General features: G+C 41.9%; 1 long non-coding RNA gene across 5 annotated transcripts in view; it reads right to left on the bottom strand.

Moving 5' to 3' along the window:
- Nucleotides 1–19027, bottom strand: part of LOC139184511 (uncharacterized) — a 133273-nt gene that overhangs the window by 60621 nt on the left and 53625 nt on the right. For 4 of the 5 annotated variants that reach the window (XR_011568011.1, XR_011568015.1, XR_011568012.1 and 1 more), the window contains exon 2: nt 10823–10924. The exons of the other annotated variant lie outside the window; for it this stretch is intronic. This is a non-coding gene — a long non-coding RNA (uncharacterized lncRNA). The remainder of the gene's footprint in view (nt 1–10822; nt 10925–19027) is intronic. 5 annotated transcript variants of the gene reach the window in all.

Raw genomic sequence — 19027 nt, 5'->3', positions numbered from 1 at the left:
GATCTGGAAGGACCCCACATGCCCAGAAGCAGGCTAAGCCTATGCACCACAACTATTGAGCCTGTGCTGTAGAGTCCAGGAGCTGTAACTACTGAAGCCCACGTGCCCTAGAGCCCATGCTCCACAACAAGAGAATCACCACAGTGAGACGTCCTTGCACCACGCTAGAGAGCAGCCCCCACTCTCTGGAACTAGAGAAAAGCCAACGCAGCAATGAAGACCTAGCACGGCCAAAAATACATAAATGAATAAATGATTTTTTAAGAGTACAAATGAATTTATTTACAAAACAGAAGTACAGTCACAGACATAGAAAAAAACAAATTTATGGTTACCAGAGGGTAAGGGGGTAGGAATAAATTGGGAACTTGGGATTGACATATGCACACTACTATATATATAAAATAAGGACCTAATATATAGCACAGGGAACTCTGGGACTCAATACTCTGTAATGGCCTATATGGGAAACGAATCTAAAAGAGAGGGGATATATACACACTGTATATATATAACTGATATACTTTTTGCTGCACAGCTGAAACTAAAACACAATATTAAAACTCAACTATACTCCAATAAAAACAATATGAAAACAATCAATATAAACACTAATGTAAACTATAATTAAGGATGACAAAAATAAAGAAGTCCTATCTTGAGAAAAGAGAGCAAGGAAGTACAAAAGTTTGGTTCAAGCATAACAGGCCACAACCAGAGATGACACACTCAAACAGCCTCAGCTCTAGGCCCAGGGACTTACACCAGGCCCTCGAGCAGCAGCGACGATTGTCAGCATCCTGTGAGTCTCTCTCGCTGGAGAGAGGGTGAAAGTATCATATGCCCATGTGCCAGTCATAGCTGACATCCCCCCAGGAGCTCCCAGAGACAGGAGCAGGGACTGTGGCAGGGAGCTGGAGCATGCTGACTGATGGGGCCAAGAAACACGGGTGAGAGCTGCCAGCCAAAGATACATCCTTGCAAAGGGCCCCAAATTTTCAGCCCAGGACATCTCTTCCAGTAGACACTGAAGACAGAACTGGCTGCGAAAGTGGAGAATGAATGTCAGAACATCCTGGAAGGAAGTTGGTGATATATTAGCTGTTCCCACACATGCAGGTGCTCACGTCACATCCCTCACCCCACAGGTGTAGCAAAGACTATGTAAAAAGACGACATCACTGGCATCCTGGTATCTTTAGCTATAGCTGCTGTTGATGAGCTCTGGTCAGAGAACAAAAAGGACAGAGGCCTGAGGAAAAAATGGGAAGACTCATAGGACTGAGTTGATTCGATGTAGTTAATTAAGGACAGCACCATACATCAAATTCCATCAGAATCTTTATCATTTTCCATACAATTCTGGCCTGAACGGCTTAAGTTCTGGGCTGAAGTCAGGAGTACAGTTCTTTATCCTCCTCTGAAAAATGACAAGGTCACCTTGTGCCTGCCACGTAACTTCACTGACTCTCCATAACTCCAACTGCAATAAGGAAACTAATGCCTGTGGATTATAGAGCGGTGTTAAGGGCTGACAGCATTTTCCAAATTATTTAGGGGTTAGAGGAGCAGACATTTTGTGAATCCAGAGTATTATTATAGCAAGATTGAGGCTTTCTAGAACCAGAAGTGTTCCTTTCACTTTACAGATCCTAGGATCCTGAGACTCAGAGCAGGAAAGTGACTTCTCTGAGGTCACACAGCCAGTCAGTGATGGTCTCAGAATGAGGAGATGAATCTCCTAATGCTTCTCTCCTGGAATTCAGCTGGGGTATGCAGATTAACCTGCTGGATGGTGTTGTTTCGTTTTGTTTTGTTTGACAACAACCCACAAATATAAATATAAACCATTTATTATGCCCAAAGAATGCTTTTTTCTCCAGAAAAAAAGCATCTTCTTAGAACCCTCTCAACATTGATTTTTTTCAAACCCTGCTGCTACTGCAACTTCTTCAAGCAGGCTCACATCATTCCCTCGGTCTTTTTTTTCCAAAGGAATAACCTGTTCTTTCTTCCAATTTCTACTTAATAATGTGGCAGGAGTGAACTTTTTCTTTCCCTCATTAAAGTAGCACTGGGTTGGGTCAAAGAAAAGCTGATTTGAGGTCTCCGCCTTCGTAACCAAGTTCTGGTCTTTAATTGGGTTCTTCTCGGCAGCATCCCTGTTGCCTGTGGCAGGAAGACATCTTCAGTTGGGTTATGAATCCTGATTTTTTTTTTTTACCTTAAGTCTTGAGCACTCCCTACAAATAAAATTTTATTATAATTGGTTTCAGTGTGTGTAGGAACCTTTTAATTACTCTCTGAAAGATGCTTAGAAAACAGCTTGCTATTAGGTTAAACAGTGTCAGCATCTGTACTGTAAACACTAACAAGTTTGTTACAATTTGCACACCAGTATTTGCCTTTCACATTTTTTTTCTCTAAGGAGCCTTCTTTGGGAGTAGTACAGCTTCAATCCAAAGGACAGAGTAGATATCGTGCCCATTGGAACCCCATCTTTTCTTCTCCTTACTCCCCTCAGTGCTGGATCCTGGCTATTTCAGACACCTTCATAAAAACCTGGGGCATCTTGCGACAATTCAGGAGCTGATTACACAGCACCAGCCTCCCCAGAAAGAGTGTCCTCTCCTCTGCGGCTCAAACTCAGCGGTTTCACTGTTCATTAGCCCCTTTTCCAGAGAGTGAGCAGGGAAAACAAAAGGAGATGAAATTCAAACCCAAGCGTTTGCTTCCTATTAGCTGCTCTAGTTAAAAGTTTAGCGGGAAGCAGGCTGAAATGATTATTGTTCAAGTTCTTCCTCCTGAAAGCATCTATATTACAAAATGTACTGGTTACAGGATCAGGCTAAAGAAAGTTATTCTGATCATGTTGGCCCCAGCAAAGATAATCATGGCAAGTAACCAAGGGAAAACTGACACCAGACTTTCTTTCTAAAGCATCCAAAACGTAATGTTATCTCATATAACCTTTCAGAGTTTTTCTAATTAGAAGTAAAATAGACTATCCCATGGCTAGTAAAAACCAAAATAATTGTTTCTTCCTTTGTCTATTCCACTTACAGAATCTCCACTACAGAGAAAGGCATACTTATAGAAATAATAAATTTCAATAACGCCATCAGGAAAACTGACTTTTAATGATAAAGAATTTACACAAGATGCTGAGCAAACATTGCAGCAAGCTAATCCAGGCTGTTAAATAAACAATTAAAAGTAATCATGCAAGATAAACCCCTCAGAAAGAAGAAAGCTTTTCAAAAGGAATATTTACCTGTGGGTAGAGGAAAATGCATATTAAGTTTAAAGAAATAGACTGGCTATATCTTCGTCTAGACAAAAAGATTGTTATCTCACACTTTAGTATTTGTTGGTTTATTCCAAACATTAGTTGAATATTTCATCAGAAAATTATTTTCCCTCTAAGCACATGGTTTTCTCAGTTGTATCCACGTATATACCCAAGGCTGAAAGCTTTTACAGAAGGAATACATCTGTAGTCTTTGAAAGACATGATAGGATATATAACTTACTGAAATTCACTCTATTATCAAATTTGCAAGAATCTATCCAAAGCAGGCAATGAGGTGTCTCTATACATATGGTACAGACTCTACTTCTTAAGTCATTTTAGCCAAAGTTCCAGAACAAATTGCTCATACAGCATAGAGAAATTGAGAGACTGAGCTGGTATAGAAGGCAGTTGGGTTCTAGCCCTGCCTTGTGGAACCAGCTGTGGAAACTTGGACCAGCCCCTTCCCTCCATGGGCTCTGCAAGAAATGATCTCAGCATGTCCACTAACTCAATGTTTGTGGTCTGTGAAACAGAGGCTCAGGTGAGAACAGAAGAAAGCCCAACCAAGTTAGAGAAGTGCACATTCAAAGTTCAGTTGAGGATATGAATGATACTACATGACAGATCCAGGGCTGCAAACCTCTAATTAACTACAGGTGATGAGCGGGGGCGGGGGTGGGGGGGAGAGTGTACTGTCAGCCCGAGACTGTAGCTCAGTACTGCTGTTTTATGAATCGTATTATTTCACCCAGATATCAGGCTCTAAAAACTCTTTTGCAAGCTGGGGAATGGATTTAGAAGCCATAATGCCAATCTATTAACCTACCAATAAGGATAGATATTTATAGCAACTGAAATGTTCTCATAGCTATTTAGAGTTACTGTTGCTGTCAGTAGGTAACTAGAGCCCTCAACCAGTCATCAAAACATTGCCCAATGAGTACAGAATTAGTTAGAGCTGAGCTGGTGCTGAGAGAGGAAGGAATAGCATATGAAACCACTGAAGTCAGATTAAAGAACGTGTTCCTAGCCAAGGGTCTCAGACTTGAGCCTGGGCTTCAAGGGATCTGTGACCTCCCCAAAACAATTTGCAAAATTGTGTATGAATATGGCCATGTGCATTTTCCTAAGAAGTGTGTCCATAGCATTAGTTGGCTTCTCAAAGAGGTCTGTGATCTCTAAAAGTTCATAAACTATTGGGAAATATAAACAAATAGACTCAAGACAGACAGGGAGGAGGCTGGGGCAGCTCTGAAGAGTCTGAAATCAGGAACCAGAGCTGAGGGACAGGGAGAGGATTCTCTCAGAAAGGTCAAGTTTGGAAGGAAGAGTCAAGCAGAGGCTTGGTCTAGGCCAACTGGGCTGCTACAGCACCATCTCCAGGGATCCCTGAAAGGGTCGGACACCATGACTCAGGGGCCACCATGAGAGACTTCACTCACTTGTGAGGGTGTAAGCCCTGTGGGTAACAGGGCTCCTCTAAATCCTGCTGGACACTGAGGCCAATTCTATAGGAAGACTCACGAACAGATGGGAGGCATCTGACTGGGTCCCATTCACCCCAACTTCCATCTAGCTCACACCCACCTCCTCTGATTGAGCACTACCCCTCTATCCCATGTCTTCCTTTTTTCCCTAAGTCCACCCTTGATTTCTCTATGGGCAAAGGGGTTACCATAGAAAGAGAAGATAGGTTTGGCTTTATGAGGCCAATGGGAACACAGGAGTACTACCTCTTACAAGAGCTTTTGTCAGAGGAGATGGTCCACACAAGGAGCCAAGGGGCCATTCAAATGTAAAGCTGACTTACTTCACTCAGTATGACAACCTTTAGGTCCATCCGTGTTGCTGCAAAGGGTGTTAAATTATACGATACTGTTTATATGTGGGATCTAAAAAAACGGCACAAATGAACTTATGAAACAGAAATAGAGGCATAGAAAACAAACTTACCTTACAGGGGAGAAGGTGGGATGGATACATTGGAGATTGGGATTGACACATACACACTGCTGTATTTAAAATAGACAATTAATAAAGACCTACTTCTCACGGAGACCTCTTCTCAATACTCTGTAATGATCTATATGGGAAAAGAATCTAAAAAAGAGTGGAGATATGTATGACTGATTCACTTTGCTGCACAGCAGAAACTGACACAACAGTGTATATTAACTATACTCCAATTTAAAAAATCGTAATGTAAAGTTGAATTAATTAAAATGAAAACGAATTTAAAATTAACTACTTTAATCACATTGCTGCTGCTGCTGCTGCTGCTAAGTCACATCAGTTGTGTCTGACTCTGTGCAACCCCATAGATGGAGGCCCAACAGGCTCCGCCGTCCCTGGGATTCTCTAGGCAAGAACACTGGAGTGGGTTGCCATTTCCTTCTCCAATGCATGAAAGTGAAAAGTGAAAGTGAAGTCACTCAGTCGTGTCTGACTCCTAGCGACCCCATGGACTGCAGCCCACCAGGACTGCAGCCCACCAGGCTCCTCTGTCCATGGGATTCTCCAGGCAAGAGCACTGGAGTGGGTGCCATCGCCTTCTCTGGCAGCTGCATTTAAAATTCTCAATAGTCACATAAAGGTAGTGGCTGCTTTTTTGGACAACCCAGCTCAAGAGTATTTCTACCATCACAGAAAACTCTTCTCTATATAATGCAGCACTAAACTCTGCAACACAAACAGTAATTACAATAGTGACTCAGAGAACAGTAGAGCCTACTGCTAAGTCACTTCAGTCGTCTCCGACTCTGTGCGACCCCAGAGACGGCAGCCCACCAGGCTCCCCTGTCCCTGGGATTCTCCAGGCAAGAACACTGGAGTGGGCTGCCATTTCCTCCTCCAATGCATGACAGTGAAAAGTGAAAGGGAAGTCGCTCAGTCATGTCCGACCCTCAGCAACCCCATGGATTGCAGCCCTCCAGGCTCCTCCGTCCATGGGATTTTCCAGGCAAGAGTACTGGAGTGGGTTGCCGAGTAGAGCCTAAAGTGAGCAGAAATAGCTATAAAGGGCTTCAGGGAGGAAATGGGACTAACATTGAGCCTCAGGGGATGAGATGAAAGCACAGGCAGGGGCATTTCCCCCGGAAGTTGTAGTAAGAAGGAGGTGAGAACAGGGAGATGAAATGGGCCCAGGCCAGGCTAGAGCCTGGTTCAGGCTGATGATGAACATTCCTGCTGTAGCAGGAATGAACAGATGAATGGTAGGAAACAAGATAAGTAGGCAAGCTGGAGGCAGATTGCACAGGCATTTCAATACCAGGCACTGTAATTTAGGCCTGACAGTAATAGCTCCCAACACTGGCCACCATTTATTTAATGCTCATTGTGTTTCAAGCTTTGTAGTAAGAGATTTATAAAAATTATTAAATTTACTCCTCACAACACCAAGAGGTAAGTGCTATTAACTCTATGATAAGAATGGCAAAACCGATGATTAGAGAGTTTAGGTAACTAATACCAGAGATCACAAAGCTTGGAAATGGTGGGCTGCAATTCAAATAATTTTCTTCGTGGGATTTCCCTGGTGGCCCAGTGGTAATGAATCCGCCTTGCAATGCAGAGAACATGGGTTCGAGACCTGGTCAGAGAACTAAGATCCCACATGCTGCAGGGCAACTGAGTCTGAGAGCCACAGCTACTGAGCCTGCGTGCAGCATCTACTGAAGCCCATGCGCTCTGGAGCCCACAGTGAGAGAGTCCGTGTGCGGCATCAGAAGACCTCACGTGCTGCAACTAAGACCTAACACAGCTAAATAAATAAATAACTGCTTTGAAGTGTAAAGCACTATGTCCTATTATAAAAAGATACTACCAAAAAAATAAAATACACAAAACTGCTCTATGGCCAGTGCTTTCAGTCTACTCTCCAGCTTCCAAACATCTTTCTTTTTAATTAAGAAGGGCTTTTGCCTCCACCCTTGGCAGTGTATATCACCAGTTTCCAAGGCATCTCTTCTGGAAGTCCCTTTACTTTTTCTAACAGAGGGAAATACTTTAACAGGCCCCCCATCCTTAGCAGTTTAGACTGTGTGGCATCAGCAAGAACAGAAACATGGCAAAAGGAGTTTAGAAAATGGCAGAGATGGGCCTCACGGTGAGGATAAGAGGCATCTAGAAAAAGAAGTTGCTGCATTCAGTTCAGTTCAGTTGCTCAGTGGTGTCCGATTCTTTCCAACCCCATGAACCACAGCACGCCAGGCCTCCCTGTCCATCACCAACTCCCAGGGTCCATCCAAACCCATGTCCATTGAGTCAGTGATGCCATCCAACCATCTCATCCTTTGTCGTCCCCTTCTCCTCCTGCCCTCAATCTTTCCCAGCATCAGGGTCTTTTCCAATGAGTCAGCTCTTCACATCAAGTGGCCAAAGTACTGGAGTTTCAGCTTTAGCATCAGTCCTTCCAATGAACACCCAGGACTGATCTCCTTTAGGATGGACTGGTTGGATCTCCTTGCAGTCCAAGGGACTCTCAAGAGTCTTCTCCAACACCACAGTTCAAAAGCATCAATTCTTCGGCACTCAGCCTTTTTCACAGTCCAACTCTCACATCCATACATGACCACTGGAAAAACCATAGCCTTGACTAGACGGACCTTTGTTGGCAAAGTAATCTCTCTGCTTTTTAATATGCTGTCTAGGTTGGTCATAACTTTCCTTCCAAGGAGTAAGCGTCTTTTAATTTCATGGCTGCAATCACCATCAGCAGTGATTTTGGAGCCCCGAAAAATAAAGTCTGACACTGTTTCCCCTGTTTCCCCATCTATTTGCCATGAAGTGATGAGACCAGATGCCATGATCTTAGTTTTCTGAATGTTGAGCTTTAAGCCAACTTTTTCACTCTCTTCTTTCACTTTCATCAAGAGGCTTTTTAGTTCTTCTTCACTTTCTGCATAAGGGTGGTGTCATCTGCATATCTGAGGTTATTGATATTTCTACCGGCAATCTTGATTCCAGCTTGTGCTTCATCCAGCCCAGCATTTCTCATGATGTACTCTGCATATAAGTTAAATAAGCAGGGTGACAGTATACAGCCTTGACATACTCCTTTTCCTCTTTGGAACCAGTCTGTTGTTCCACGTCCATGTTGTATTCAAGGCCTCACCAGTTTTTCAATTGACTCTTATGCCAAAAGTCATCTCCCAGACTGTGGAGCCACAAACACCCATGCAGGGCAGGATTCCTGGTTCCTGGCACCTTCATGGACCCTCTCATCATCTCATTCCTCCAAAAAAAAATTGGTTGCCACCTTCTTTTGAAGGTTTGGGTTTGGGAGTTTGCACATATGGACTCTTCCCTCTTACACCAATATGAACTGGCTGCTCCTGGGTAGACCTGGCCTTGGACCGTGACCATAAATTGGAGCAAAAGGCTTCCCATTGGAGAAAGACTTTAATACGCTCTTCTGTGCCTCTGTGCTTTTTCTATAGAAATAGAATACTTTATTAAGTTAACAAACCATGATAATTCATTTCAAATTATTATAGATAAAAATTGATTATAGCACTTAGAGCAAGGTTTAAAGAAATACATATACCTCGTTGTTACTGTTAACAGCCATCATTCACTGCTTAATCTAATCTTGGTACTTGCCCAAAACCTCAGCTAGAATTCACTCTCTTCCCTAAGAGTTTAAGTCCTGTTTGGGGTTGGGACTTGGCATTTTTTTTTCCCTCCGGATATTAGAGATTTGGGCACCAATAAATATTTCACGTGGTTTCTCTCCTGCTTTTCACAATCTTAGCTGCCTTCATTCAGCTTCTCAGTGAGATGGGGCCCTGCTGGGTCCTAACATTCTAATTAACAGTCTTGCTGTCTAATCACTCTGTCTTCTATTGTGAGAGGCTGATCTTCTAATCCACACCATTTGTCAACAGCCAGGAAGGGAAAGTGATTAGAATCGTGCCACATACTACCCATGGTGTGACCATATACACACACACATACAGAGTATATTTTCTTTTTACCTAGTAAAAGGGGATGATTTAACACAAAGAGGAAATCCTCTTTTAAAAAGGACTTCTCTTGTAGTCCAGTGGAAAACGCCTTCCAAAGCAGTTTCAATCCCTGGTCGGTAAGCTAAGATCCCACATGGTTCCCAGCCAAAACAGAAAACAGAAGCAATATTGTAACAAATCCAATAAAGACTTAAAAAAAAGAGGAAGTCCTTCTTCAACCAGCCCTCTGTCCATGAGAGTCAAATGTTTGTTTTCTTACTTCCTTGTTTAACAATGGCTAAAGACCTCCAACTCATGCTCGAGCCTCATTCTACCTAAACTGTATTTAAGAGAACATAATATTTTTTAAACCAAGATGGAAATGAGTTTTCTTTAATATCTTATTTTAGTAAGCTGTCAGATATAAGGGTAAAACATACTATTCCTACATACGAAAATAGAATTCAAATTTATACATCATGAGAATCAGTTCTGAGTTCTGTAAAGAAAAGCACTCTTCTGACAGAATCACAGGTGTGCCAAAGGCTGACAGGTAAATGAGGGGAGGGCTGGAGATGGGAAATCATCATTTTGTAAGTGCCAGAGCAAAGGTCAGTCCAAGCAAGAATCATCGATGGTTGCTAAATCTGGAGGGAATTGTTGATGAGGCATAGAATGTCTTCATGGTCTTAAAGGGTCTCCTGAAAGTGGATGGGGAACAAAATTAGCATCGCCAATGAGAGGCAGATGGACTTTGTGTGCCTCCAGACATGATGCTATCTAAAGATTATGCCAGGATTATAACCTAAAGCTGACCATCAAGAAACATCAGACAAACCAAAAGTGAAGAACATTCTATATATTAAAAACGAAAAAGAATTGAATTCTTCATAAAGGCCAATGTTTTCAAAGACAAAGAAAGGCTATAGAAATGCTTCAGATAGAGAGACTAAAAACATAACTAATGGGAATGCTATACCCAATCTATGGGTAGAAAATGCTACAAGGGACATTATTGGGTCAACTGAAAAAATTGTAATATCGTAGATAGATCAGAATATTGTATTAATGTTAAATGTAGTGAAATTAATAATTGTGCTGTGGTTAAGAGGCACATTTCCTTAGTCTTAGGAAATACACACTGAAGTATCTCGTCATAAAAGGCAATGAGGTATACCATCTTCCTGCAAATTGCTCAGAAAAAAATTATGTGTGTGTATTTGTGTGTTAAATAGACAGCAGACGAGCACTTACAAACGATAAATCCAGCAAAATGTTAAGATACATGAATATGGGGAAAGAGTACATGGGTGTCCTGTGTTCTACCCTTATTCTTGCAACTTGACTACATGTTTTAAATTATTTCTGCATAAAAGTTAACAACCACACACACACACACACACACACACACGGGAAAATCTCATGAGGGAAAAACTCAAGGAGGCAAAGAGGACCAATCATCTCATCCTTAGCCTTCTCCCAGGGAGAAAGCCTGTCCTCACTTAACCCATCCCCCTCCCTCCTCTAAGAGAGAAGACTATGGTCACCATAACTGTTCTGGGGGGTAGTTTGCTCTCCTTACCAATCTTAACTTAGATTTTGATAAGTGTTGATGTCTTTCTTCTCTTGGTCCAGCTGAGACAAAAGTGAAAAGGTGTTTTGAATTTTTGTCTTCAAAAAAATTCTAGGGAAAAAGAAAAATAATAGAAAACACAAGTACAAACAGGTGAAGTTACAGGCAGATGTCTCATTTTAAACTACCAAATGCTTGTCAAAATTTGTATGTCACCATTTACTACACTCACCTAAATTTAGTTTCTTGTTGTTGTTTAGTTGATAAGTCATGTCCAACTCTTTGCGATCCCATGGACTGTAGCCCACCAGGCTCCTCTGTCCATGGGATTTCCCAAGCAAGACTATTGGAATGGGTTGCCCTTTCCTTCTCCAGGGGATCCTCCCAACCCAGAGATCAAGCCCAAGTCTCCTGCATTGGCAGGCAGATTCTTTACTTTCTTTACTGCTGAGTCACCAGGGAAGCCCATAAATTCACCTAACCTCTAACTTATTTCATTTGCCCAAAGTTAATGTGCCTTCATCTATTTTTCTCAGCTAAGTTTGGGCCCAGATTCACTAGTGACCATTTGACCTTTGTGGCTGGTGCCATCAATCCAGATTTCTCTCTTACAAATGACCTCTCTTCCCATAACAGTTGGTTTATGTGATCAGAAATGAGGTATAGCACTTCACTCCCTGCCCTCAAGAGATAAGTAATTATCTTAATGTCCTAATGTGAGGTGATGGGAGTTTTGCTCTAACTCATGAATTGTGTGAGAATGAACTACTGTTCTGTTTGATTGATTGTGGCTTGATTTTGATGAGGTAAATTTGAAGATTATTGAATGCTCCTTACTGTGCCTAAAAAAAAAAAAACCTTTATTCTTTAGTTTTAAAAGTCAGTGTGCTATTGAACCAATAAGTTCCCATTTATGGTATAGTGAGGAGTCTGAAGCCCTGAGCACACTGGCAAAACAGAGATGACAGACATACTCAGGGCCCAGTGACCCTCCCAGGATCAGGTACCATCTCAGCCCACTTGTCCAGGTACTCCTGAAGACACATTCAAGTGCTTATCTCCTACCCTATTACCTCTGCTACCCTCCACTACCACCCACACCCACCCTTTCACCTCTTCTGCCAAGGGCACAAAATGGAAAGATCTTTAGACATGCAATAGCAATGCATATGACCAGAAAGGGGAACCCATTCAATCCCAAACCTCCTCGGCCCAGATACCTCTTTCTCAGATCCCAATCTAACACTGTTCTCAATGTTATTGTTCTCATTGTTCTCCCTAGCCCCTTTAAGTCTGGCTTTTCAAGTAGTCTATTTTTCTGCCTTTCTGTCTAAATTGAATTTATATTAGTTATGGTAGGCTAAATTGCTTTAGCAAATGTATTCACAAAAGTAATAGCTCAAATCACGTAACAATCCATGGCAAGCGTTTCTGAATCAGCAGGAAGCTTTTCATCACATACTGACTCAGGGACACGGGCTCCTGCCAATTTGTGGCTACACCATCCTCTGGAGCCCCATCATTCTCTACAACTCCTGCATTCAGCTGATGAAAAGGGAAAGAACATAGAGAAGCTCCACCTGCCCCTTAAGGGCAGGAAGTGTTACACATCACTTCCACTCATATGGCATCGCTAAGAACTGATCACATGGCCCCAATTACTGCAAGAGGGTATGGGAATTGTAGTCCCCTTCTGGGCAGCTATTTCCTATTACTAAGTGATAGGGAAGAGATTTTCATGGACAGCTGCAGACCTGACCATGGAATTAAAACAAAGAAAAGGAGGAAGGTTTTATTAATGGAAATCACATTGAAAAACAAAGAAAGATTGTCAAAGTTTCCATTCCTTTTCCTTTGACTTATTTTGATGTTTATTTATTTTCAAGGAAATATATGTCTTAGAATTTTGTTCATATGATTATTTGTATTGTTTATTTTTAATTTGTTTACTAAAAGTTTTGAAGCAAGCACTAGATTCACAGGAGGAGAAAGAATGATACTGATTTTTGTTCAAGTCCTGCAGCTCCCCATGAAAATCTCTCTCTAAACTCCGTAATAGGAAGCAGCTGCCCAGACAGAGACTACAATTCCCATACCACATTGAAGTAGTTGGTCAAAATGCATTGCCAGGCAAATATTAGTAAATTTAGGGGAGTCTGGTTTTCCCCAAGACCACCTCTCCAACATCATTTTCCATCCATCTGCCTCTCATGTGTCATACTCTAACCTCATTGCCTTCTGTACTCATCCTAGAAGAATCCAAGCATATTCTTCAGTTCAGTTCAGTTCAGACCCTCAGTTATGTCCGACTCTTTGTGACCCCATGAATTGCAGCATGCCAGGCCTCCCTGTCCATCACCAACTCCCGGAGTTCACTCAAACTCATATCCATCAAGTCGGTGATGCCATCCAACCATTTCATCCTCTGTCATCCCCTTCTCTTCCTGCCCCCAATCCCTCCCAGCATCAGGGTCTTTTCCAATGAGTCAACTCTTCGCATGAGGTGGCCAAAGTATTGGAGTTTGAGCTTTAGCATCAGTCCTTCCACCAGGACTGATTTCCATTAGAATGGACTGGTTGGATCTCCTTGCAGTCCAAGGGACTCTCAAGAGTCTTCTCCAACATCACAGTTCAAAAGCATCAATTCTTCGATGCTCAGCCTTCTTCACAGTCCAACTCTCACATCTATACATGACCACTGGAAAAACCATAGCCTTGACTAGACGAAACTTTGTTGGCAAAGTGATGTCTCTGCTTTTGAATATGCTATCTAGGTTGGTCATAACTTTCCTTCCAAGGAGTAAATGTCTTTTAATTTCATGGTTGTAATCACCATCTGCGGTGATTTTGGAGCCCAGAAAATTAAAGTCTGACACTGTTTCCACTGTTTCCCCATCTATTTGCCATGAAGTGATGGGACCAGATGCCATGATTTTTGTTTTCTGAATGTTGAGTTTTAAGCCAACTTTTTCACCCTCCTCTTTCACTTTCATCAAGAGGCTTTTTAGTTCTTCTTCACTTTCTGCCATAAGGGTGGTGTCATCTGCATATTTGGGTTATTGATATTTCTCCCGGCAATCTTGATTGCAGCTTGTGCTTCTTCCAGCCCAGCGTTTCTCATGATGTACTCTGCATATAAGTTAAATGACCAGGGTCACAATATACAGCCTTGATGTACTCCTTTTCCTATTTGGAGCCAGACTGTTGTTCCACTTCCAGTTCTAACTGTTGCTTCCTGACCTGCATACAGGTATCTCAAGAGGCAGATCAGGTGGTCTGGTATGCCCATCTCTTTCAGAATTTTCCACAGTTTATTGTGATCCACACAGTCAAAGGCTTTGGCATAGTCAATAAAGCAGAAATAGATGTTTTTCTGGAACTCTCTTGCTTTTTCCATGATCCAGCAGATGTTGGCAATTTGATCTCTGGTTCCTTAGCCTTTACTAAAACCAGCTGTAACATCTGGAAGTTCACAGTTCACGTATTGCTAAAGTCTGGCTTGGAGAATTTTGAGCATTACTTTACTAGCGTGTGAGATGAGTGCAATTGTGTGGTAGTTTGAGCATTCTTTGGCATTGTCTTTCTTTGGGATTGGAATCAAAACTGACCTTTTCTAGTCCTGTGGCCACTGCTGAGTTTTCCACATTTGCTGGCATACTGAGTGCAACACTTTCACAGCATTGTCTTTCAGGATTTGAAATAGCTCAACTGGAATTCCATCACCTCCACTAGCTTTGTTCATAATGATGCTTTCTAAGGCCCACTTGACTTCACATTCCAGGATGTCTGGCTCTAGGTGAGTGGTCACACCATCGTGATTATCTGGGTCATGAAGATCTTTTTTGTACAGTTCTTCTGTGTATTCTTGCGGCCTCTTCTTAATATCTTCTGCTTCTGTTAGGTCCATACCATTTCTGTCCTTTATCGAGCCCATCTTTGCATGAAATGTTCCTTTGGTATCTCTAATTTTCTTGAAGAGATCGCTAGTCTATCCCATTCTGTTGTTATCCTCTATTTCTTTGCATTGATTGCTGAGGAAGGGTTTCTTCAGTTCAGTTCAGTTCAGTCGCTCAGTCGTGTCCAACTCTTTGCAACCCATGAATTGCAGCATGCCAGACCCCCCTGTCCATTACCAACTCCCAAAGTTCACTCAAACTCACGCCCATTGAGTCAGTGATGCCATCCAGCAATCTCATCCTCTGTTGTTCCCTTCTCCTCCTGCCCCTAATCCCTCCCAGCATCAGAGTCTTTTCCAATGAGGAAAAGAGCAAGGCTTTCTTATCTCCTTGCTATTCTTTGGAACTCTGCATTCAAATGCTTATATCTTTCCTTTTCTCCTTTGCTTTTCGCTTCTCTTCTTTTCACAGCTATTTGTAAGGCCTCCCCAGACAGCCATTTTGCTTTTTTGTATTTCTTTTCCATGGAGATGGTCCTGATCCCTGTTTCCTGTACAATGTTACGAACCTCATTCCATAGTTCATCGGGCACTCTATCTATCATATCTACGCCCTTAAATCTATTTCTCACCTTCACTGCATAATCACAAGGGATTTGATTTAGATCATACCTCAATGGTCTAGTGGTTTTCCCTACTTTCTTCAATTTAAGTCTGAATTTGGCAATAAGAAGTTCATGATCTGAGCCACAGTCAGCTCCCAGTCTTGTTTTTGCTGACTGTATAGATTTCTCCATCTTTGGCTGCAAAGAATATAATCAATCTGATTTTGGTGTTGACCATCTGGTGATGTCCATGTGTAGAGTCTTCTCTTGTGTTGTTGGAAGATGGTGTTTGCTATGACCAGTGCGTTCTCTTGGCAAAATTCTATTAGCCTTTGCCCTGCTTCATTCTGTATTGCAAGGTCAAATTTGCCTATTACCCCAGGTGTTTCTTGACTTCCTACTTTTGCATTTCAGTCCCCTATAGTGAAAAGGACATCTTTTTTGGATGTTAGTTCTAAAAGGTCTTGTAGGTCTTCGTAGAACCATTCAACTTCAGCTTCTTCAGCGTTACTGGTTGGGGCATAGACTTGGATTACTGTGATATTGAATGGTTTGCCTTGGAAACGAACAGAGATCATTCTCTCGTTTTTGAGATTGCATCCAAATACTGCATTTCGGACTCTTTTGTTGACCATGATGGCTACTCCATTTCTTCTAAGGTATTCCTGCCCACAGTAGTAGATATAATGGTCATCTGAGTTAAATTCACCCATTCAGTCTATTTTAGTTTGCTGATTCCTAGAATTTCGATGTTCATTCTTGCCATTTCCTGTTTGACCACTTCCAATTTGCCTTGATACATGGACCTGACATTCCAGGTTCCTATGAAATATTGCTCTTTACAGCATCAGACCTTGCTTCTATCACCAGTCACATCCACAGCTGGGTATCGTTTTTGCTTTGGCTCCTTCCCTTCATTCTTTCTGGAGTTATTTCTCCACTGATCTGCAGTAGCATATTGGGCACCTACTGACCTAGGGAGTTCATCTTTCAGTGTCCTATCTTTTTGCCTTTTCATACTGTTCATGGGGTTCTCAAGGCAAGAATACTGAAGTGGTTTGCCATTCCCTTCTCCAGTGGACCACATTCTGTCAGATCTCTCCACCATGACCCGTCCGTCTTGGGTGGCCCCACACGGCATGGCTTAGTTTCATTGAGTTAGACAAGGCTGTGGTCCTAGTGTGAATAGATTGACTAGATTTCTGTGTTTATGCTTTCAGTGTGTCTGCCCTCTGATGCCTTCTTGCAACACCTACCATCTTAATTGGGTTTCTCTCACCTTAGACGTGGGGTATCTCTTCACAGCTGCTCCAGCAAAGTGCAGATGCTGCTTCTTACCTTGGACGAGTGGTATCTCCTCCTGGCCGCCCCTCCTGACCTTGAACATGGAATAGGTCCTCTCAGCCCTCCTGAGCCCGCAGAGCCACCGCTCCTTGGACATGGGATTTCTCCTCTCGGCCACCGCCCCTGACCTTGGGCGAGGGGTAGCTCCTCTTGGCTGTACTTCTGCAAGGTCCGTCACAGCTGGTGCTCTTCTGCGCATATTCTTATTCCATGATAATTGTATTTTCTCTTCCCTTGCCTGGAACACTTCTTCCAGGTATTTACATGTCTTACCTCCTTATGTAATTCAGGTCACTGAACAAATGTGACCACTCTGGAGAGGCATTCTCCGACTATCCTATGCAATATAAAATAGCATTCTTTCCACAGTCCCCACACCTCCTCCATCCTTTCACTCTGCTTTTTCTTCATAATTCTTAGCACTACTGCAGTATACTATATATTTATTCATTTATTTTGTTTATACCCATCTTCATCACTATCATATAAGCAACATGTAGGCAAGATCTTTGCCCTATTTGTTGCTGTATCACTAGCAACTTAAACATCTTTAGCAGAAAGTAGGTGCTCTGAAAATATTTATTGGAAGAATGAGTGTATTTGATCAGGTATGAGCAAATCCACAAAAATAATACTGTTCAGTTCAGTTGCTCAGTCATATCTGACTTTCTGCAATCCCATGAGCCACAGCACGCCAGGCCTCCCTGTCCATCACCAACTCCCAGAGTCCACCCAGAGCCATGTCCATTGAGTCGGTGATGCCATCCAACCATCTCATCCTTGTCATCTCCTTCTCTTCCCGCCCTCAATCTTTCCCAGCATCAGGGTCTTTTCCAATGAGTCAGTTCTTCACATGAGGTGGCCAAAGTATTGGAGTTTCAGCCTCAGCATCAGTCCTTCCAATGAACACCCAGGACTGATCTTCTTTAGGATGGACTGGTTGGATCTCCTTGCAGTCCAAGGGACTCTCAAGAGTCTTTAAATCACATCAATATTCAAAACTTTCCCAAAGGGAAAAAAAAAAAAAAAGGTGTTTTCTTTTTGCTCTAGTTTTTTTATCAACCATATTTTAAGTGGGTGACAATTGGATAGTCACAGGGAAAAGAATGAATTTGGACTCCTTCCTTATACAATACATGAAACTAACTCCAAATTGATCATAGACATAAATGTAAGAGCTAAAATAGAAGACTCTTAGAAGAAAACATAGAAATAAATCTTTATGATGTTGAATTAGGCAATGATTTCTTAGATATGACACCAAAAGCATAAGTAATAAAAGAAAACAGGTTACACTGGACATCATCAAATTTTTTTAAAAACTTTGTTTTTCAAAAGGCATCATTGCTGCTGCTGCTAAGTTGCCTCAGTCATGTCCGACTCTGTGCAACCCCATAGATGGCAGCCCACCAGGCTCCCCAGTCCCTGGGACTCTCCAGGCAAGAACACTGGAGTGGGTTGCCATTTCCTTCTCCAATGCATGAAAGTGAAAAGTGAAAGTGAAAGTGAAGTCGTGTCCGACCCTTAGCGACCCCATGGACTACAGCCTACCAGGCTCCTCCATTCATGGGATTTTCCAGGCAAGAGTACTGGAGTGGGTTGCCATTGCCTTCTCCAAAGGCATCATTATTAGGGCAGTGAAAAGACAATACACAAGGACAAAAAATGGTTTTGAATTGTATCTCTGATAAAGGACTTTAAATAGACGATGGAGAACTCTTACAACTCAACAATAAAAAGACTAATAACCCAATTGAAAATGGTTGAAGAATCAGAATAGACATTTCTCCAAAGAAGATACACAAATCACTGATAAGCACATGAAAAGATGCTCAACATCATTAGCAATCATGAAAACACAAATGAAGACAACATGAGCTACCATCACTTAAGGCCCACTAGAATGGCTTTAATCAAAAAACAAGAGTTGGTGAGGATATGGAGAAATTGGACCCTTATTAAATGTAAAATTTCAGTCACTTTGGAAAACAATTTGGCAATTCTTCAAAATGCTAAACATAGAGTTATCCTATAACCCAGCAAACCCATTCCTAAGTATATATCCAAGAAAAATAAGGTTATTTATCCACACAAAATGTGCACATGAATGTTCATAGTAGCATTACTTACAATAGGCAAAAAATAGAAACGATCCAAATGTCCATCCACTAATGAATGGATAAATCAAATGTGGTACAGCCACACACAATCAAATATTACTTGGCAATATAAAGAAATGAAGTACTCGTACATGGTACAGTGTGAATGAACTTTGAAAATATTATGCTAAGTGAAAGAAGCCAATCATAAGAAAACAATATATCGCATGATTTCATTTACACAAAACCTCCAGAAGAAAGCATTTAGTAG

The sequence above is a fragment of the Bos indicus genome, chromosome 1 (assembly GCF_029378745.1).
Source record: "Bos indicus isolate NIAB-ARS_2022 breed Sahiwal x Tharparkar chromosome 1, NIAB-ARS_B.indTharparkar_mat_pri_1.0, whole genome shotgun sequence".
In the NCBI taxonomy this organism is placed as follows: domain Eukaryota; kingdom Metazoa; phylum Chordata; class Mammalia; order Artiodactyla; family Bovidae; genus Bos; species Bos indicus.
Note: the sequence above shows the minus strand (reverse complement) of the source record. Positions and strands in the feature narration are given on the sequence as shown.